This window comes from Physeter macrocephalus, chromosome 6 (genome assembly GCF_002837175.3).
Source record: "Physeter macrocephalus isolate SW-GA chromosome 6, ASM283717v5, whole genome shotgun sequence".
NCBI lineage: Eukaryota > Metazoa > Chordata > Mammalia > Artiodactyla > Physeteridae > Physeter > Physeter macrocephalus.
In genome coordinates, this window is record NC_041219.1 from 70,459,248 (window position 1) to 70,482,538 (window position 23,291).

Consider the following 23,291-nt stretch of genomic DNA (forward strand, 5'->3'; position numbering starts at 1 on the left):
CCTAACTCTGGTCATAAAGATGTTTTCTATCCTCCTAGCAGAGGGAGGATACCTTCACATGGGAGATTTATTTCCCACTTTCAGGGGGAAAGCTGGGGGTCAGAGTGGGTTTTTTTTTTTTTTTTTTTAGTACCATTATTTTTCCACCAGCTGTTTCTCAAGTAACTTTAATTTAAAATAATCAATATGCCATTGAGATATATTTTGGGACAGCCTGCCCTGGGCCTCAACCAGAACCTCGACCAGCATTGTAGACAGCCAGGCTGGCATTATAGAAAGTCATTTGAGCACGAGAAACTCAGAAATCTTAAATATACTAAGATGGACTTGGTCTTTGCCTACTGAAATTTCAATAAAAGTGGATAAAATACTGGTGAATTAGATACAATAAAGAAGATTGGTGACATTTACTAGATAAAGGGGCTTATAGTGTAGAATTTATATTTAGATTTAAATTGTGATGAATGTCTTCCAGAAAGACAGCAATTTTAAGCAAGTCCTAGTTGGAAACCTTGGCAGAAAGTCAAGTGATGAAAACAAAGAGTGTTACGGTTAGAGAAGATGGCCTGGAAGAATACACTAGAAGGCAGGAACAATGGGAGAAATGGAGATGACAGACCTACACATACTTCCTTTGGCCTGAAGGCTTTTGATTTTAAATGAAAAGTGGAGGAAAGGGAGAAGACATTTTAATACATATGAAATCACTCAGATTTGACCCTCAAAGTAGGTCATTTCAGTATATTGAATGAGGGCTTAAGGCATGAGGTTAGAGCAGCAGTAGATTAAGAGTGAGGCCTTCAGGAAGAATGAGGAGTTTTACTTACAGATACCTGGTAAAGAGGACTTATTAAAATGCTATTTATTTTCTGCTAACTTGCTTCTAAACTTTCTTTTTTCGCTATCATGTTCTTACATCTCTGTCTATCTTCCACTGCCACAAAACCTAACAATTTTTCTGGTTTTGGTTGACTGGCTCTATTTTTCAAATAGGAAAAATGCAGAGGAAGGTGGCCAGGATATATTTATAACCATTTCATCAGATTTTATGTGTTTGCTTGAGGCATGGATACAGCTTATAAAGAACCCCTTTTAATCTCAATAAAGCAGTTGAAGTACTGAAGTCTTGAAAACTTCCATTTTATTCTTGTCAATCAGAATTAGAATTTTAGTGAGACTCACTACAAAACTAAAACTGTTGATAGTTTAGATATGTATTAATTACTTACATCTCCAACTGATCTGACTCTAAAATTGGAAAATCATAAGGTAGCTGACTAGATGAATTTGATCGGCTGACTGGATATCAGCCATTGAAGTGGTACCTGACTGTGTTAATGATTGAGCAATAATTTGTAGGTGTTTTTCTTCTTTTTCAATTTCAAAACAGAAAAATATATTCTGCAAATTTTAAGTGGACCTTCAAGTACATTTTGATTATGATTTTGAAGGAGATAGCAGGAATTTTTGAAAGCCTGTCTTTGTTTTTTTTTTTGGCTTTTTAAAAAAATTTGCCTATAGTGCAAAGGGCATAAGCCAACACTAGAAAGTCATTTGTTTACTTTCTTCAGAGATAAGCTAAATATAAAGGTCAGAAGTCATATAAATGTCTCCACAATTATATTTGGCTAGTGAAAAATGAAAACTTTTTAACCTTCTTTTTATTTTGGTCATTCTTGACATGAGAACAAGGAATCATTTTTAAAAGTCAAGCTGGATGAGGCCTCAACAGCCATGAACTCTACCCTTTCATTTGTGTCATATGTGAAAACCAAAACCCCAAATGGTTAAGTGAATAAATCAAAGTTCTGCAGTTAACGGTGACAGAACTCTGTTGTGTAGAAGTCTTTTAAATAGCTGTCTGTGGCACTTGCAATAAAATTTAAACTCCTTACTTAAGCACCTAACAACTTGTCATAATCTGCCTCTTCATCCCTTTCTGGCCTCATCTCTGTCAAACTTCCACTTGTAATCTGTGCTCCAACCATACTAAACTACTGTAGTCACCCAAATGTGTGCTGTATCATGCTTTGCATACATAATTGCCTCACTAGAAGGCCACGCCTCCTTCTCAATTTGTCTAGCTAATCACTACTCTTTCTTTGCTGGGAAGCTTGCCCTGATTCCCCAAATGGACTTCCATAGCCCACCTCGTTGTTTCTGTGGCAATGCTACATATCAAAACTTCCATCATAATCTTACCACACTCCATTTTGTAAATCCCTCCCTAGATCACAGCTCCTGAGTGCAAGAATGATGGCCCATTTGAATTTGTATAACCATGAAAACAATAATAATAGCAATAGTTAACATCTGTTATGTGCTTACAATGAGTAGGCACTGTTATAATTGTTTTATTGGTATTAACTTATTCCTAAACACAATATCTGCCACAGAAAGACTCACTAAGTAGTTTCTCTTTGATTGTTTGGAATAATGCATTCATACAGGAGTGAGTACCAGAATGCTGGCCTTAATAATTCCCAGTCCAGAGATTTAGGTAGATGCTACTACTGGTTATCTAATATCCAGACAGATAGAAGTGGGTGTGGAAGCTCTTTGGCTGCCCTTCTGCAGATGTTTGAATCTTAGAAAGAGTAGAACATACCCACTTTACTGATGTAGTTGCAACTATTATAACTTGATTTAGAGAAGCCAGATACTCAGAAAGCAGGTTTTCCTTGCACTCACATCATGGTACATTGAAGGAGTTTTCTAGATAAATGGCAACCATTTCATGCCTAACAAGACTAATATAGATGGGTAACAATTTTACACCCAAAATGTATGCCAATTTCTTCGTGTCTGCAAGGCCTTATATATTAAGTGAAATTACCAAAATTCTACTTCCCTTCTGCCCTTGATTCTCCATATTTCAGAGAGATTATGTATTTACAGTGCTAGAGAAGGTGTACAAAGAAGGGTTACATTTATAGAATGGTGCTTATGTATCATTGTACATAGACCAAAACATCTAGTGTTATTATTTATTTACATATTTAGCAAATAAAGTAGAATGAAGGCAATTCTATTGATGAAACCCAGCAACACATTTAAAGCATCATTCAGATGCCATGGTAGTTAAACTAATGTGCTAATTTTTGGTTGAAAGAGAATGTTTTCAAATTTTTCTGACTTAGCCTGGAGGAGGATCAGTGCACAGGCTTTAGCCGGGTGGTCCATGACCCCTGCAATAGTGTGCAAAAATTTGTATAAGGGGCCTGAGGCTTTTATCAGGTAGTTAAAGGTATCTGTGTCTCTCAAGTGATTAAGAACTTCTGCTGTCAAGTATCTTCAGCCACCCAGCTTGCACAGCTCTGCAATATGGTTTAGGGAGTCCATATTTTAAAGTATTACTTTCAAAGGCAAGATTCAGCAAGTTAAATAAACTGTATGCTCAGGTGGTCCCACTCAGGTCAAAGGTCAGTCACTCATGTGCCAGAACAATGTCTTTGTTTTCTATGCTGTAGCAAAATTACCTATTTCTGTTCCTGCCTTTGCATTCTGTTTGAATTTTGGAGGTTAAAATTACATAGTCTAATGGAAGAGTTTTCTTTCTAAATTGGGCTCTACTGAAAACAATCAATAATTCAGAAGCTATCAGGTGGCCTTGGGAACTGTCTGTAGTGACATAAAAGGTAAGTTTATAATCGCAAATTCTGTGACAATGAATAAAATCATGCCATAAACTGGAATTGTATGAACCACTTAACTATGGCCATCATTTGGATAGGTTATTCAGATTCACAACGTTCATAAAACTTTGCTTGTGGCTCCTTAGATAAATAAACCCATCTATTCTTGCTGTGAAGCTCTGTACAGTTTTTTGGTTTGTTTAGAGCTGGTTAGGGGTATGAATTAGCCCAAACTATACCAATGTGGATGTTGTGCTGAGATTCCAATATAAAACAGTTGAGAAATTCATGTTTGTATGTGTATTAAACAAAATGATGATTTCTAAAGACTAAATGTTACTCTAAGAGCACAAAATCAAAGCAACCTATAAATCATTTTATTAGATAAGAAATTATTGTTTACCCTGTGTTGGCAAAAGTACAAAGCAAATTATTGACATTTCTTATTCTAAATAAAAAAGATAATCTCACAACTGAGAAGATATGTCTTAACCTGCCCATGGTCCTTCCCTAAGAGTTTAACATTCAGATTCCTGATCAACCTTAAATTCAACCTTTACTTTTCTCTAAATGAGGTTTACCTGCTTTATGATTTAATTGTTTTACATACAGTGATTTTGTGGTTTAGAAAACTGTTTAAATATTAGGTGAAATTTGCAGATATTATTGCTGTTAAAATGTTTAAAAACCACTTAGAGAAACTCCCTCATGGAACAATCACTACAAAAAGTATTTTAATTCTGTAATACATTGAGAAAAGAGTGTTCTGCAGGAAGGAAGTGACTGATGGGGGTGCTGGAGTAACCCATCTTAAAGGCAGCTTCCAGCTGTATGACTTTGTAACCAAGCAGGACCCTCTGGGGCCTTCTCAGAACAGGACTCCCCATCACGTCCTTCACCTGACTTTTGTCTGTAGAAAAGCTTTAGTCAAAGAATAAATTTAATCAGAGAAGTGAGAAAATGCAGGAAGAAAGGAAAACAGTCAAGCTAGACAAAATAATAATAGTTTAGCCATTAAACACAGTCAGGGACCTTTAGTTACTCCACAAGGATGGATAATATTCTGAGCCATATCCTTTGAGCTGTTTTGCAGATACTGAAACCCCCACCAGGTGGAAGAAGTTAACTGTACGCTCCCCACAAGTACATAGACCCCAGACCTGTTGGAAACAGAAGGTTGATGTGGTTGACTCCCAGTTACCTCACCACCAACCAACCAAGAGAATGTCCACTAGCTGATCACACACCCCAGGACCCCCGTCCCTCAACCTGTCTTTAAAAACCTTTCCCTGAAAGCCTTCGGGGGGTTCGAGTCTTTTAAGCACTACCTGCCCTGGACTCCTTGCTTGGCGCACTGCAATACATGCTGCACTTTCCTTCACTACAACCCGGTGTTGGTAGATTGGCTTTACTGCACACAGGGCAAGGAGACCCAAGTTTGATTCAGTAACAATATTATACTTCTATCAGTGGAAAAAAATATGATGATTTTTTCCCACCAACTGTCTGAAGTGCTAATTTAAGTTTACATCAGTGTAATACATTTTATCTGAATAAGCAATGAGTTGCTTATTGATAATTTGTTATCACATTCTTTATGTTAACAAAGCATTCAAAGGGCCACTTGAGTAATTCATGTAAGTGTTATAATGTCCTCCAGGGATTGGGCTTTGTTTAAAGTTAAATAACCAAACAGTTAAAACAAGGAGAGAATTAAATCATTTCACATCTTTTCCTTCATCTGTCATTTGACTAATATGCTGCTTCTTTACTTCAAGACTTTTAAAATAAATATGGATTGACTCACTGGTTTGGTGTACTGGTTTTCTCTTCTTTAACTCCTCATTCAAGGCTGATATATTGACCCTCTTTTTAGTGATGGTTTTAAACCGCTTCTTTGCTCTTCTCAAGGTAACCTTGGTGATATTGTTACATTTGTTCATTATCATTTTTTATGCAGCAACTATCTCTATTGATTTGTCTGTGGCCTTTGATTCAGTGAATCACAACATATTGCTATTTGAGTGTCCCTCAATTTGGCAAAGTTTAACTATAGTGGAATGGTTCTCAGGCTACATTAGCGAATAAATCCCAGTCATTTTGTTTAATGGTGTTGAATCTGAGGTGAAAGTGTTACATTCAAAGTTACCTCAGGAGCTAATTATGGGCCTTTTTACTTTTTCAGTTTTTATTAATGACCTGCCAACATCATATAGTTCATGAAATGCTCTGAACATGTACATGCTGATGATACGACCTCAGACCCAGAAAGAACTCGGGCAGTATGAAGGCATTGTGTGTCTAAATTAGACACATTAGATTTATTAAGTGATGTTCACAACGTAGATACAAATTTTACATAGAATATAGAGGCTCACATTTTGTAAAACTACACAGAGCAATCCTGGGGAGTTTTATATTCAGCTACTTTATAAGTGGAAATAAGAGCACAAGTGGCTGAAACAGATGAGGAAATGTATATCTGGGCCTTTATATACAATCCTATCCCGTATTAAAGACAGCATTTATTTTTAGTAAAAACTTCACATTTCAGAAGTATGCTATTTCCCACTAAGGAATTCAAAAACAATGTTTAGCTTCTTTAAACCCATCTCTTTGAATGTAAATGTGAAAGTATACTTTCTCCAGAATTTTCTTAAGTTCAGTCAATTATCAAGTGGCAAAATTTCTCCACAGTAACAAAAGTTTCTTTGAGACTAGCTTACCAAGTACAATTTCATATTCATCCACTTGCTAAAACATATATGAAGCTGGAACGGACACTGGGTATAGTCCATATGTTTTGGAGTAACTTCTCAACTCACAGAAATCTCTTTTTCCTGCATCCCTTGTAGAGGAGGGCAGGGTACTGGATCACATTTAGAATAATAAGATTTCCCACACTTCTCTTGGACCAAAGCAGAGAAATTGATTTTTCAGGGAGAAAGAGAAGAAGTCTGGACAGATGGCTTTTGTGCCTGGGTTTTCAAGACATCCCTGGGTTCAGCAGCACAGACCTTGGGTTCCAGAAGTCTCTTCAGAAGCTCATAATAAACCTTCTTTGTTTGTAGAATCTGTGCATATACGAATGACATAGAGAGGAGAGCAATATGATTTCTGTACTCAAGGAACTTGTATTTCAATGGGCTATACAGTGGTTAAGAGAATGCATTCTGAACAAAGTTACCTGGTTTTAATTAACTCCTTCTGTTACTGTTACCGAGTCCAAATTCATACTGCTCACCTAATGACAGTCCAGTAAATCGAGAGATGAGTTGTTGGGACAAGGAATAGTGACTTTATTCAGAAAACCAGCAGACTGAGAAGACGGTGGACCAGTGTCCCAAAGACCCATCCTACCCGAGTTAGAATTCAGTCTTCTTTTATACTAAAAGAGGAGGGGACGTGGTTAGTTGTTGCAAACTTCTTGGTGCCGGAATCCTTTGTTCTTGCATCTGTCCACATAGATCAGGTCGTGATGTTCCTGTGAATCTCCAACAAGACAAATGTTATTCTCTGTTCTGCAACTTATTATCTCTATATGAATGGAAAAGTGTTATACCTTTAAAGGTCAGAGCCTTGAGAATGGTTTATCCTGTTTATGTCAGGCTACAGGCAACATATTTAACTTGCAGCAAAAGCAACAGAATACAGAGGTTAAAATAAGAGAAACAGATCTAATATGGAGTCAGATTTGTTCTTCCCTATTACACTACAATCAGCTGAGTAACTCTGGGCAAATCACTTATCCTGTCTGGCTTCAGTTTCCTCATCACTAATATGGGGATCATAATTATACCCACCTCATGGAGTTGCCAAGGGTTAAATTAGATAATACGTGTTAAAGGTTTACATAAGTGACATACATAGAAAGTGATGAATGAACAGTTGACTCTGATTATTATTAAAGAAATGAGCGTCCAACAATAAGGTAAGTGCTATAGAAGTATAAGCAAAACATTCCAAGAGCACAGGAGGCGAATTGGTCAGTTTTGACTTAAGGAAATGGTGATTGGATTAAAGAGAACCTCATAGAAAAGATGACATTTAAAATAATAGTCACTACTACACAGTTATTACGTTGCAGGCACTGAACTGAGCACTTTAGAGGCTTGATCTCATTTAATCCTCACAGTGCCCTGTAAAAGGAGTCTTCTTTTACCAAGGACACTGAAGCTCAGGAAGGCTGAGTAATTTGCCCCAAGGCCCAGAACCAGGAGCTGATAGAGCCGGGAAGCAGTGCCAAATTCCCACCAAGGGTTAAGCACACTAACCTCCATGTTCTAACCACTAAATTCCAGCTCCTTTCCCCTTGAGCTCATTTTGAAAGGATGCATGTGAATTTGCTGGTTGAAGAAAGGAGCTAGGCAGAGAAGAATTCCAGGTAGAGGAAAAAATACGTACAAAAGTACAGAGGTGTAAAAATACATGAAAGGAACCTGGGACCGCATGTAAAAGGCCATTTGGGCCATGCTGAAGAGTTTGGATTTGGGTTTGTGAACAGTGAAGAACCACTGAAGATTTCAAAGCCACTGAGAGAAGTCACATAATCAGATTTGTATTTGACAGAAGAAATACCACGCACAGTGGTTCTGGATGGATTGGAGGGTGATGATATTAGAGGTGGGAGACCTTTGCGAAGATCTGGGCAGGAAGTAGTGAGAGCTTGAAGTTAGAGAATGACAGATGAGTAGAGTGGAAACAACAGATTTGAGACGCGTTTCAGTGCTGTATTGAGAAGCGTTTGACAACTGATTGCCTGAATGAGGGAGAGAGAAGCTGAGGCTGACTCAGATCTCTATCTCGGTGCTGGGTAATTGAAATTAATGGAAATGGTGAATACAAGTTTACGTAATTTCCATGTAAGGATTTGTTAGGTAAAGCCAGGGTTAAGAAATAGCAAAACTTCTAAAGGATATTTTAGGATACGAGGGGACATTTTCAGAGATTTAAACTTGACAATGCAAACTTCTATTGTCTGTAGGAAGAGTAAAGGAGAAATTAAAGGTACCAGCACCTTGGAAATTTTCCAATTGCCATTACAGGCTCTTAGAGGGTCAGTGGAAGTGGCAAGTATGCACAACTTTCAATTACAGTAAAAGCTCACTGATTTGGATTAATTGGGGTAAAGGGCAGCCTGACTAAATAAAAGTCTGATTTATAGAAAAAAATTTAAATAAACTCAGTTTGATTACTTTTAAGTAATTTCAGCTAAATTAACTCTATTTTTTATTAAAAGTGATAAATTACTAAGGATGATTTGTAAATAATATGAAAAGGACCCAATCTGAAGGGCAATTATATTTATTAATTTATTCATTCATTTAATAAATATTTAGCACTCACCCTATGCCAGGCAATACTGAACATGAACGATGCTTCTAAGTGTCACAATCACTTTATACTTTTAAATTAACCATTCTCCTTCTTTTCTTAGAAGTCCAAATCTTGAAACGTCTTAGATATCTGGCCTCAAGATGAGTTGCCTTGTAAGCCTTTCTGTGTTTTGCAGAAAATAAAATGATCTCCATTTAAATGGTCACAATTAATGAGGCAGAAACTTAAAGAAGTTTTTCTGTAGCTGAGGCTCCTATAGGTCTCTGTGCTTCTGTTCTTACAACACTCCCATCCATCTTCCTCTCCACCCTGGGCACAGTTTCTAAAATGTAAATTTGACCCTGTGGGTTCCAAGTTTCATCTCCTTCCATCTTGGATACCATCTACAGGATAACAAGGAATCAGGATCTCTGGCGTGAAATTTAAGACTCTGGTCGTATCTTAATCCTTATCTATCTCTATGTAACTCACTGAAAATTTGCCCCTTGCTTGCTTCACATAACCTGCTGCTCCCTGGCTCTGTATTTTTGCATATGTTGTTCCATCTGCTTAGAAGTCCCTTCAAATTTTATCCTTGAACTTTTATTCATCTTTCAAGACTTTGGTCAGGAGATATTTCCCCTTTTCTCTCTCTCCTGGATTCATCCCTTCCTCTGCTTTACTTCTATGCTTCTGATCTTGAATGTATCACATGAACATTTGTTTATTTGTTTAAATGTTTCTCTCCCCAACTAGACAATAAATTTCTTGAGGTCAGGGGCCTCGTTGGAGTCATCTTTGTCTCTGTGGTACCAAGTACAGCAGGAGACACCATATAGACACTAAGAAGTATTTACTGAATTGAGTTGAGTGAAATGTTCTTCACTAGTGTGGATTCTATCAAAGCTTCTTGCTTTACCTTTTTAACCTGGCCCCTAATCATTCAATGTACTCTCACGTATCATATGAGAAGGAGAAAGTACCTGGTAAAATTTAAAAAAATCAGGTAATGTTATTTATTTTTATAAATTTGGGTTGAGAGTGTGTTTTCCAAGGATATATATATATGTTTTCTTACTTTTAGATTTAATTTTTCCATACATTCCCCTCTCATTCCCTCAGTCTACTCTCACCACATCTTCTCTCTATCACTGTCTGTATAGGTTCAAAGTCAACTCTATAATTAAACTAGAACTTTCTCCTTAAATCTCTGTTCAGTGATGTGTCATCCAAAGCTCAGAAGATTTCACATTTGGAGGTTAGGTCTATTTAAGTGCTGTAGCTCACTGCCATAAATTCCTGGTACATTTGATCCTCTGACTATTAGCTTGCTCCACTGTCCAACTCTCCCAGCAGTTGTGTCTTAGGCACCTAACAGTAAATGATCACTATGACAAGAAGAAAAGCAATTAATTAGATTAATGTTCAAAGAGTCTCCTTCAAGTTGTCAATACCCATATTTATATCATAATGCTGCAATTTTGGCAGAATTATTTGCTTTTTGTGAAAATCTGATGAAGCAATTTTCAGATTTCCTAACATGAATCAAAAATTGGAAAAACACACAGATAAATATCCATCTTCCTGTTAATTTTTCTCCATTTTAAGTAATTTTACATTTGGGGATTTGGGCTGTGAAAGATGATTAACCAAATATTTTAAGAATGGGTTTTCAAGCAGACTTTCCAGTCCAGTTGTAAAAAGTCAAGGCATTCTGATATGACTTCATCATTAAAACAGTTAAGTAATAGAGTCAGCTTAAGCATTTTTGGTCTTTGCTGACTGAGAGCAAAGCAGAAATAGAATGGTGAAAAGATTTTTCTTAATATCTGTAGGAAAGTCATTTAGTAATTTGAGTACTTTCTAAAGTGCTACAGGATGTAGTATGTATGAGGCTTTAACACAAACACAAACCCACACATACACAGAGCATTATAAGAGAGAATAAACACAGAATATTCTCTAAAATTCACCAAAGAGAAAAGTAGTAGAACTCAAAGTAGGTGATTGTTCTGATAATACCCAATGAACTAAAGTCCATCCCATTTTTAGTTTTTAAAGGAACCTCCACACTGTTCTCCATAGTGGCTGTAACTATTTACATTCCCACCAACAGTGCAAGAGGGTTCCCTTTTCTCCACACCCTCTCCAGCATTTATTGTTTGTAGATTTTTTGATGATGGCCATTCTGACTGGTGTGAGGTGATACCTCATTGTAGTTTTGATTTGAATTTCTCTAATGATTAGTGATGTTGAGCATCTTTTCATGTACCTCTTGGCCATCTGTATGTCTTCTTTGGTGAAATGTCTATTTAGGTCTTCTGCCCATTTTTTATTTGGGTTGTTTGTTTTTTTGATATTGAGCTCCATGAGCTCTTTGTATATTTTGGAGATTAATCCTTTGTCTGTTGCTTCATTTGCAAATATTTTCTCCCATTCTGAGGGTTGCCTTTTTGTCTTGTTTATGGTTTCCTTTGTTGTGCAAAAGCTTTTAAGTTTCATTAGGTCCCATTTGTTTATTTTTATTTTCATTACTGTAGGAGGTAGGTCAAAAAATATATTGCTGTGGTTTATGTCGAAGAGTGTTTTTCCTGTTTTCCTCTAAGAGTTTTATAGTGTCTGGTCTTACACTTAGGTCTTTATTCCATTTGAAGTTTATTTTTGTGTATGGTGTTAGTTAGTGTTCTATGACCCAGCAATCCCACTACTGGGCATATACCCTGAGAAAACCATAATTCAAAAGGACACATGTGCCCCAGTGTTCACTGCAGCACTATTTACAATAGCCAGGACATGGCAGCAACCTAAATGTCTAATGATAGATGAATGGATAAAGAAGTTGTGGTATGTATATACAATGGACTATTACTCGGCCATAAAAAAGAATGAAATTGGGTCATTTGTAGAGATGTGGATGGACCTAGAGTCTGTCATACAGAGTGAAGTAAGCCAGAAAGAGAAAAACAAATATCGTATATTAATGCCTATATGTGGAATCTAGAAAAATGGTACAGATGAACCTATTTGTAGGGCAGGAATAGAGATGTAGATGTAGAGAATGGACATGTGGACATGGGGGGAGAGGGGAGGGTGAGATGAATTGGGAGATTAGGCTTGACATAAATATACTACCATGTGTAAAATATATAGCTAGTGGGAACCTGCTGTATGGCACATGGAGTTCAGCTTGGTGCTCTGTGATGACCTAGATGGTGGCGGGGGGGGCTGGAAGGAGAGGAGGAAGGTCCAAGAGGGAGGCGATATAGGTATACATAGAGTTGATTCACTTTATTGTACAACAGAAACTAACACAACATTGTAAAGCAATTTTACTCCAATAAAAAAATAAAGTCCATCCCATATTTATATATACCCAAGTGTTCTAGAAATAGATGTTTAAGATAGTGCATGTAATTAGAGGTTTAGATGTCTATGGAAACCTGGTAATGTTTTGCCTGGATGGGGTCCTTTTGTTACCTATAGTGTTAGCAGAAAAGAAGAAGACATAGTGATAGATGTCTTACCGGCATCCTTATGCTCTATTCAGAAATGCTGATCATTTTACTTGCAGCCTACATTTTTAAAACTTTGACTCCATTTTATTTCACTGAAAAAAACACATTTAATGCTAGTGCAAAGCTTTTGTGAAAGCCTTCCCTTCATCTTTGACTGCTACATAAAAGCAGTTAATCAATTAAGGAAGCCCATCACAAAGGATCATAAATTCTACAACTGATGTCACCGGAACTATAATTGGCCTTACTGTTTGTATTATTACTTATCAAATTTGCATTATTACTAACACCACGTGACAGCATACGGAGAGAACCCCTCACTGGTGTTTGTTTAAAGGAACCTCCAGCAGGGGTGTCTCTTCATGATAGTCTGTGAAATCCCAATCAATGCACAGATTCAATTCTACATTTCAACTGTGTTGATAAACAGTATTTTAGCCTCTTGAAAGAACAAAATGCATGAAATAACCTATGTCTAGGATGCAAGGAAAGGCATTCTGTGTCACCTCATAAATATCCATTTAAAAACAGACAACAAGCTCAGTTCTGTTGGCCTCCACTCCTGGAGATGGGCCTTTTGATAATCTTGGGGGTTACTTTTGGGAGTTGGGCTTTGATAAAGGCAAACTGAAGGGAGCCTGTGAGTCGCTTCCTTGGGCTATCTGTTCTGATTTTATGCCCGGATCTCAGTGCAACAGCACATGAATGCATTAAATATCAAGAAACGGCACTTGCTTGGGGAAGGTGATGGAGGTGCAGAGAGTTTTGGATAATTCCCAATCGGTCATGATAGCTAAAATAAATGAAGAACGCATCCTTTACTGTATTATGCCCTTTAGTGCAATTCAACAAATATTAAATGCCTGTTATGTGAAAGATCCAGGGATCCAAAGTCAGGTTTATGAAATAAGCAGTCATAAAAATTCTAATCATGAAAATTCATGATCCAAAAAGCTCTGCCTTAATAATTGTCCTTGTGAATCAGCCCTTTCCCCAGTGTCTGTTAATGCCAAACTTGGCTGACCTGGCTTTAGGTCAGATGTTTACTGCAGGTACTCATTCATTCATTCTTTCATTCATTTGTTCATTCAGTCAGCACATTTGTTGAGCATTTAACATGTGTTGGTACTGTACTATGCTAGCTGCTGAGACTGAATACAAGGGCTAGGGGAAAAACACATCTTTTGTTCTTATGGAGAATGCACTCTAGTGTAATAAAGTAATATGTTCAATTGGTCAATATAATTCTAATTCACAATCAGGCAGCATTCAGATATCTTTATAGGAAGAGGCAGAAACTCAACTACCTACCTTATTATATCTGTTTTCTCCTGGGGTTCTTTCCTATGCTAACTGGCTTCCCTAGCTGATGATTTTTTCTGACTTATAACACAGGTTTTCACTCTGACTCTTTATTGATTCCAGCTGTTATAGAATTCTTGACTGGGTTAATTAATTTGTTCAGTCTTCCTGGACTTTGATTTGTGGCTCTTGCCTTCAACTCTGGGCCTTAGACCCTGATATCTGGCCTTTGCTCCTGTCTTCGTGATATCCAGGACCTCAGGATGAGTTTTTAGGCTCATCTCTGGTCTCTATGAGGGTATTGCTACTGGGGTTCTGCCATTGCACTCAAACAATTTAGGGTTTATGCCAGTGTGAGCATATCACTATGGATAGCTCTAGTTTGGCCTATTCTCCTAGTAAATGAGTGTGTCTGCTGTCTCTGGCCACAATATGCAGTGCAACAACCAACCACATCCATGACCCAGCAGTGTAGAACAATAAACATTGACTTCGCTTATGGGTCTGTGAGTGGACAGGGCAGTTCTGTTCTTGCCTGGCTAGTTATTGGCAAAACAGGCTTATTGATTTTTGCTGGACTCTAGGCCTGGACAACTGGGCTGACTTGGTCCTACTCTCCCACCTTCCAGCAGGCCAGCCTGGGCCTATTTTCACGGCAGGGCAGGGTTCTGAGAAAGAGAGAAAGCACATAAGACCACTTGAAGCCTAAGCCCGGAATTGAGACAGTGTCAGTTTCACTGACTTTTTTTTTGGTCAAAGTAGGTTACAAGGGCAGCTCAGAATTCAGGGGTGAGAAAGTAAACCCCGCGCCTCTCGAAGGGAGTAGCTGCAAAGTCATGATTGCAAGAAGAATGGAAAACTGGGACTTTTTAAATTTTTTTTGCAATCAGTCTTCCACAATGAATTGGTTTCCAACTATTAAACCAGTGTATTTCTCTGCAGTTTTAGGCTTGAACTTGGCTAGGACTGGGCATGTGGGCCTGAAGTGTGGCAGAGAGAAAAGGAGATGAACATGGTGTTTTTCCCATCACTCAAGAAAGCAGCCTTGAGAGCTGCACACAGCAGCCCAGGAGAGAATGGAGATGGGGGCGGTCAGTAAGCAAGGGAGGAGATGAAATGTACGTGACCAGGAGTACAAGGCCTCCTCCTTCTGGATGTTCAGCTGATTGCTCCCACTTTCATCTTGGCTTCTAAGAGCAAGAGGAAGTAAGGAAGCTTCTGGGTGGCTTCTCTCCAGAAGTTCTGTGGGACCTCACCATCTGGATGGTAGACCCAACCAGGAAAAGAATATTGGTTACTGGAAGTAGTTTCTCATTGTGGGTCTCTGTAAGTGGACACCTATTTCCAGACTTATACAAAGACACATAGGATGGGGTGAGTCGGGGGTGTTTGGGATACAGGCTATTTCATACTTGCTTCTTATTTACCAAGCACACCCATATAGTTTGTCTTCAGAAATCAAATGCTCTTTCGTTTCTGTTTTTAATCCATTTAGTTATTCATATTGCTGACTTGAAAACATAGTGGGCCAAATAATATTTCCTATTTTTCTCATATTTTTTAGAGACATGATTCATCTCTAGGGACACATTAATACAGAAGGGTTTTGCTGAGAAGGCAAGTATACTTACTCAGAGTCTTGAAGCATTATTGTTGAGTGATATGCATTTGTACCATATGATTTCTAGGATAAATGGTTTTGGACTGTCTTGGCTAAGCAGTATCCTGTGGGATCAGTTGACAGTGGGTGTACTATATTTATTTAATTCACTCTACTTAACTACAGTTCATTTGTGTTGCTTTATAGTTTATTTACATCTGGACACTTACTTTAGCATTGGGTTAGTGTTTTATTTACTCATAAGAATACATTAACTACAAAGAACAATCTCTCACTTATCATCAGACAAATATACTTGATTATCTCTCTATGAGTAAAATGTATAGAATGATGGCATCTCAGAGTCAGCAGAGACCATAGTAATTATTTTGCAGCTATACTGATGCAAAGAGATGACAGTTTATTTTCCAGTGTATGTATCTTTCTCCCCTATGCTGGATTAATATTCAGAAGCACCGGTGAATTTTACTCAACTTCTTTGACTAACTGTTGTCGCGGTGTCTAAGATTTTCAGGCATTGTTTGATAAAGCAATTCCTGGCGATGAGCTGGCAAGAGGTCTTTTTTCACTCTCTTGGCTCATCCTCCCACCTCCAGCACAGCACTGCCACCAGATGCGGGATGGAAGTTGAAGTTTAGAAAAAGATACCACCTTATGTGACCCCACAGAACTTGTCATATTTTTGGCTAAGGAAGCTGAAGATGAAAGATGCAATGGCATAAAAGTGCATGTCATAGTCCAGGGGAAAAGCAAACGATTCTGTTTGGCTGAAATACAGAATGATGGAAATAAACCAGCACAGGAAGGTTGGGTCTGTGCTAATCCTCTAGGAAGTGGGGAGACTTTGAAGCTTTTTCTAGAAGGGTATTTCAATATCTGGTGGCACTGAGGAAGAAAAAGTTAAGAGAAGAGCTTTAAAGATGGGGAGAATAGTTATTTAAAATATCTCTTGCAATAGACTAGACAAGACAGGACTAACACAATTGCAAAGGTGGATTTGGTTTGCTGGTTTGGTTTTTCCTGTGGGACATTTTAGAGGCTGCACTGGGAAAATTGGATGTAAAGGAAAGAGAGAGAGAAAATTAGACAATGAATTTAGAGCTTCTCACTTGGGATGATAATATTATTAATAGAGCTGGCAGAAATAGGAAAAGGAACATGTTTGGGTGGAAAATGAGTTCAGTTTTCGATGTGCTAAATATGAAGTAGAAATACAAGTGGAGATGGCATATTAACAGATAGAAGCTGTGTCTGGAGTGCAGGACAAAAGTTGGGGGTGAGAGCTATAGATTTGGGAGTCACTGGCAGATGTGGGGGCAGCCAAAGCCATTAAATGAGCCAGTTGCCCAGGAAGGAGTTGTATAATGAGAACATAAACGTGCAAAGAATGGAAACAAACACCAAAAAGCGTGGGATTAATGGAAGAAACGTCAAATAAAAGAGGTGGAGAAGGCAAAACAAGATCTTGTCTTTAGACTGTTCAGTTTCTGATTGAAACTTCTTTTGCAAGTTTCATTGATTCAATCTAAGCTACTTAAAGTGATACTTATTGGATATACTTTCTTACATGGACAGAAGGATGGAAGCTGGGGATGGAAAAGCCATTTATTGATCTCCTATTTTAAAGAGACATATTTTTCTTATTGTATTGGCAAAATCATTTCATCTCTCCAAAGCTCTGATTAAAGCTAATTTCAAGCCCAAAGGTATACTTTCTTGTGTTACTTGTCTCCATTTTTTCACCTTAAGCCGTACAATCCCAGTCAACTCTTGTAATTATTATTTCAAAAGGTATAAAACAACATGTGTCCATCAACAGAAGAATGAGTCAAGAAAATGTGATATATCTCTATATCTATCGATCTATGTTATGGACTATTATTCAGCCTTAAAAAAAGAAGGAAATTCTGTCATTTTAGACTACATAGATGAAGCTGGAGGGTATTATGCTAAGTGAGATAAGCCAGACAGAGAAAGACAAGTACTTCATAGTACCACTTACATGTGGAATTCGAACTCAGAGAAACAGAGGGTAGAATGGTAGTTGCCAGGGATGGGAGTTAGGGGAGATAGGGAGATCTTGGTAAAAGGGGGCAAACTTTAAGTTTATAAGATGAATAAGGTCTGAGGATCTAATGTGTGACATGATGACTGTGATTATAACACTGTATTGTATAACTGAAATTTGCTAAGACAGTAGAACTTGAAGCGCTCTCACACACACACAAAAAGAAATAGTTGAGGTGATGGATGCATTAATTAACTCAATGGTGGGAAGTCTTTCCACAATATATACTTATATTAAACCATCGCATTGTACGCTATAATACCTTAACATTTTATTCCTCAGTTATATCTCAATCAAGCTGAAAAGTATGTATAAATATAATATGCGTATCAAAAATTCAAATTCAAATAGGGCAGAATGTTTTACTCCAACACAATTGCTTATTTTCACTTCCTGGGGTCTCACTGTTTACATTTCTTGTATGTGTTTCTAGAAATTTACAATTTATAGAATTTATAATTTTAGATACATGCACATATATACATGTACATACAAGAAGTCCTCAAAGATCTACACTAAACTTCAATAACCTTAAGGTTGGATTCTTTCCAGGTTGTGCAAACCTTATTGTGCAAACCTGATGCTAAATATGAAAGAGCTGGAAAGTTCCTTCTCATGATCTATGGCTGTGAGAATGACCTCTCTGTAGATCATCTTTGGCAGAAGCCTAATGTTTCTGTGCCCAATCTACTTATTTCTAAATTACTCTAAACCCCACACTTGAATTTTTTTAACACCTCGTTTTTGCATATCCAAAGCTATATGGATGTGTTCTACACGTCAGCAGGTGGTCCATCCACTTCATGCTTCACTTATTGGGACAAAAGAGCCACAGATACTTTGACAGTTCAATCTTCTTCCTTTCCTTACCTATCACTTTCTAGGAAGGTAAATGTAGAGCATACAGAATTTTTTCAATAATGATATGAAATATGATGCCCTCATCAGCAAGCAGAGACATGGGTCAATGTTTTAGCTTTAAGAATACATTTTTTTCTCTCTTGGGGGATCCTCAAGATAGCTGCCAATGATGCCTAAGACTTTTGACACAACTATGAAGTGATTTTTCCTTTTCATAGAAGCAGATGCAACTAATAATACAGTGTGATTGTGCTATCGTCACTGCCTTTTCCACATATATTCTGGGGAGAATAAATAATATCTGCTAATACCTTTAAATAAATTGTGTTTATTTGCTTGCTCTTTTTGATATGCATAGATTATAGAATGGCTTGTCCTTTTATATCCCAAATAAGGCAAAAGGACTTTGTATTTGGATTCTACCATGGACCTAAAATTTCTGTTCGTGATAATCAAGAACCAAATTGCTCACTTGCTTTTCTAAAACTTGATGTGCTGTGGTTATGAACAAGAGTCCTCCCTTAACGGTGGGTGGGCAGCGCCAGCTCAGGGTTAGAACCATTCACATCTGGACCGAAGATTCTTACGTTCAGGAAAAGTGCTTGAGGCAGTATAGGTAACACTTGGGTAATCCTTGGGTATAGCATTTGGTAGAAAGCACAGAACAGAAAGCCTAAGGAAAAAATGCTTCCTTGTTGCACATCTTATTAGAGTCTCCCAATCTTATTAACATGCAGACGTCCAGAGTAATTTCTTTGTGAGCTTCTTAAAATAGACAATTTATTCACCTGTGTCTGACTCCATACCTAGCATAAAGGCTTACGCTAAGAGGCTCACTAGGTGTTTCCAACAGGGAATTAAAAGTTCAGTTAAGCATTATGATTGCTTTCTTAGTCAATTTAAGATCCATATGACAACAGATGAGTTGCATGGCTATTTTGGCCTCAGTTTTCTCATCTGTGATATAGGATGAATAATACCTCCTTTTACATGATTGATGTAGTATAATAGCCATGACTGATATTGGAATAATTTGTGTGAAATGTTGCTAAACCCAAGCAACAAGTAATTCTTAGTTTCATTTTGGTGTTTTTCAGAGAAAAAGTGATTGCCTACTGTTAGTTTTGAAAGTGATTTGAAAATAATAGTCACTCTCCTAAAGCAATTTTCCCTTTGATTTCTTCGTAACAGAAATGTTTACTTGCTATGCTTCCACTTTCCACTATAGTAAGTGTGTTACCTTCCAGAAATAGTCCTGGAAATTTAAGTGACACAATGAATTATTTTTCTTATGGTAATTTCAGTCACTAGCATCATTACTTTTCATTTACTTCATGCTTTTGGACACCATTGGAAGGGGGGGAAGAGTACATTACTGTAATGTGGGGCTCATACAATATAGAAGAACCATATTAATAACTCTTCCACCTACTTGGCAGAAAAATCAATGCGCTGCATTTTATCATTGCACATGGGGACAGTTATGTAGTGTTCCATAGATTATAAACATTTGATAGGGCCCTAGGAAAAGCTAGATAAAGAGGAAAATCTAGATAAAAATTAAATTAGAAAATTAATGATAAATACACCTAGGATATCCTGGAAGAATAAGGAATTAGAATTTATTTTATGTCAGTGGCCTAACATCGTCAATTTTCATGTCACATATTTGCACTCGTTTTACTCAGTGCTGACAGTGGCTCTGACAGCATTACTCAAATCACATTTTTCCACATTGTAAATGCTATTGTTTACAGTTTCCTTTGTATTAAGAATAGGGCAACCTTAAAAATTATACACTCATAGGTGTTTAATTTCGTTTCTTAATTTTGCTGTTGATGTGTTTTTCTATGTATCTCCATCATTGCTCTTATGGAATTGCTTTATGGCACTTAGGTTATGTACCTGTCTTCTCTTGAGGAAAGGACTGTGTATTATTCATCTTTGTATCTAAGTCCCCCATACCATGCCTTGCTCATTATAGATGTTCAATGTTTGCTGAATAAATGCCTGAATGAACCAGTATACCAAATTATTGGTATACAATGTAGTGTCTGGAAACAATTCATCCACGAAGAATACTTGAGTTTGTTCTCACTCCTTCCATCTCACATTATGTTTATATTGCAGATAGGTAAATTGAGACTCACTAGTAACTTGCCAAAGTATTCATAATTATGCCAGGAATCAATGTTTCTAGCTATAATGAACAATTTGTACATTTAAAGAGGAAATACTACACACATACATATATGGGTCGTAACAAAAAGAGAGTGGAATGCCATCATCTCTTTCTGATCTTAACGGAGAGGTTAAGTATCACTCTCAGGACTAACTTCATTTCCCAGTTATTTATCATTCATTGAAAGAAGTTACTTCTGAGTTATGATAGTGTTGGGTTGTGAAAAATTTAATCCATGAGCTTATTAATTCTCTCCGAAAAAATAAGCTTTCTCTTTCTTTACATTTGTGATGCACACATTCATAGGGCATAAAGATTCTCCTAGGTGCCAGCCCGCCAAAGCGCATTTTATTGAGCTGACTTTGACTTATGACGTGGTCTGGTCTCTCAGAGATTACTGCAGCAAATGAAGGCATAAGTAGAATGGAAGAGTTCTGTACTGTGCATGGCCCATCAACATTAATGAGAGTTGTAAATGCTCTATGAGTATGAAGTACAAAATGGACGAGCATAGTTGTTTTTACTGGTATTTATTCATGGCTGATCAGTGTCTGTGGCACCTGTAAACACATAACAGATAAGGTTCCTGCCCTGAGAAGCTTACAGTCTAACTCAAAGAGATGACAGCTGTCGAGGTATGTTTTAGTGAGTCAGGCTTCTCTCCTAAGCATCATGACACCCATAGGAGAGTGGAATATGGTCCTGGTCATTGCTTTAAGTCAAGAATATTTCAGAACGATCTCAGCCCAAACACTACGGCTGCTCTCACCAGTGGGGGTGATTATGTAGGCTCTGATCACTGACGTTAAAGGAAAAGATAAAGAACTAAGACAGAACTTTGGAAAATGGAAGCAAGCAGATAAAAAAGCGTAGAGAGAACTTCCAGTTGCCACACTGACTATAGGAAAGCATCCAATCTGGAATTAATCATTTCAGTCATTTATAAGTAGGTTTGTGTCTCCCTTTTCATAAGCATCTTGCCCTACTATAAATGACATTCTGTTTTATGAAAGCATAATGTGAAAATCTACTGATAAGCCAAATAATAAAAACTTTATAGCATGTCAGGCCTTTTTTATTATTATTATTTAACCTCAATCAAGTTATAATACTGAACACATGTATCCTTGGCCTAAATCACCTTGTCAAGTTGAACTGTATATTCAACTTCATTTTCATGACATATGATCTAATGCTGGAGAACAACAATACCATTGTAGTGTTAATTGAAAACTCCAAACTGAGAGCCAGAAGAAACCACTGGTCTGATTGCTGAGGGTCCCAGGGAAGGGGATCTATTCCCACACCTGCAGTTGGTCCATAACACTAACATTGTTACCAACATCTGGGTTTAATCAGTCCAGAGGCCTTGATATGCTGCTCCTGGGGCACATAAATTCAGCATTACATTCATTTTAAAAGCCCACTCTTTCAGTTTTTTAAGGACAAGATAGATTCATGGCTCCACAGAGTCTAACAAAGTCGAAACCACAAACAGAGTAAGTTACTGCCACAGGCCTCGTGGACTCAACTTACCAACTCTGCCACTTAAATAATGGAATTTTACGTTCAACCCTGGCTATCAAAAATGTGTTTCCACCGAAAGTGAAGTTTGACTGAAAATCTGTATTTAAAATAAAAGCAAATGCTCCGAAAGTGAGCCAATTTGTATAAATCAGACTTTATGTAAGGTTATGAGATAATATCTAACAGAGAAATATAAGCTTCAGGGTCATAATTTGCCTCATTCACTTCGTAACTGGAAGGCCTTTTAGAATTGGCCCTTCATAGTGGGCTTTAAGGAGGTTTTGCATCCAAACGGGACTTTTTAGAAGAAAGGTTAAAGATTTGTAGATCTTTCAGTGGGACTTTGGATAGATGGCTACTGAGGATAAAGGGGCCGCTTGACCTGGTAATTATTTTCTGCAATCGTTCTGCAGAGTGTAGCTTTTACGAAAAGTTCGGCTGCCACTCAACATGAGTGAAAACGAAATACTCTCTTGTATTTTGTGCCGATGCCCTGGGTAACCAAAGACTTCTGAAGTAGAAAAAAGCCTGCACAATTTTTGCAGGGATATTTATTAAAGATATAAATACAAAATGAAACCAAAATAAAAACAAAACCAGGGGTAGTTCTGTGAACGATTCACTTGTGTGCTTGAGGCCAATTTGCTGTAGAGCAGAGTTTTTAATTTGTTACGTTGTTTGTTGTTTTCTGTCTTTTTCTGTCTTTCCTCTTTCCTGTCACTAAAAAAAAGAATTGCCTGTGTCGCTTGAGGGGCTGGGGAGTTGGTAAAAAAAATTCTGTAGGTTGATAAAATTTGGTGTTTGCTGGCTACACTGTTTTATTTATTGGCTCAAATATGGCACCAGGCCTTCAAGGACTTCCTATGAACTGGATAAATTTTCTTTCTAATGAACATTCCTAAATGGTCAAACACTGGAAATTAGTAAATGAATGAGATTATTAATAACCAAACAGAAGCGGGTAGAGGAAAGATATTGTTCCTTGGGTATATACTCAATAATAAGACAGGCATTTTTCTCCTCTAATTTTGTAGACAGTATTTGGTCATGTGATATCTCATCTTAACCAATGCTTCATCATCAACTCAATTTTTTTCCTTCTAGCCACATTTTGTATATGAATAGGCATAAATATAGTCTTCTGAGTAAAAAATATGAAAACCAAACTGGCATGTTTACATATAAAAATATACTGGTTGATTAAGAAATAAACATTTTGCATTAAAAGGAGATTTCCAGAGTTCTTGGGTAGAGTACAGATGAG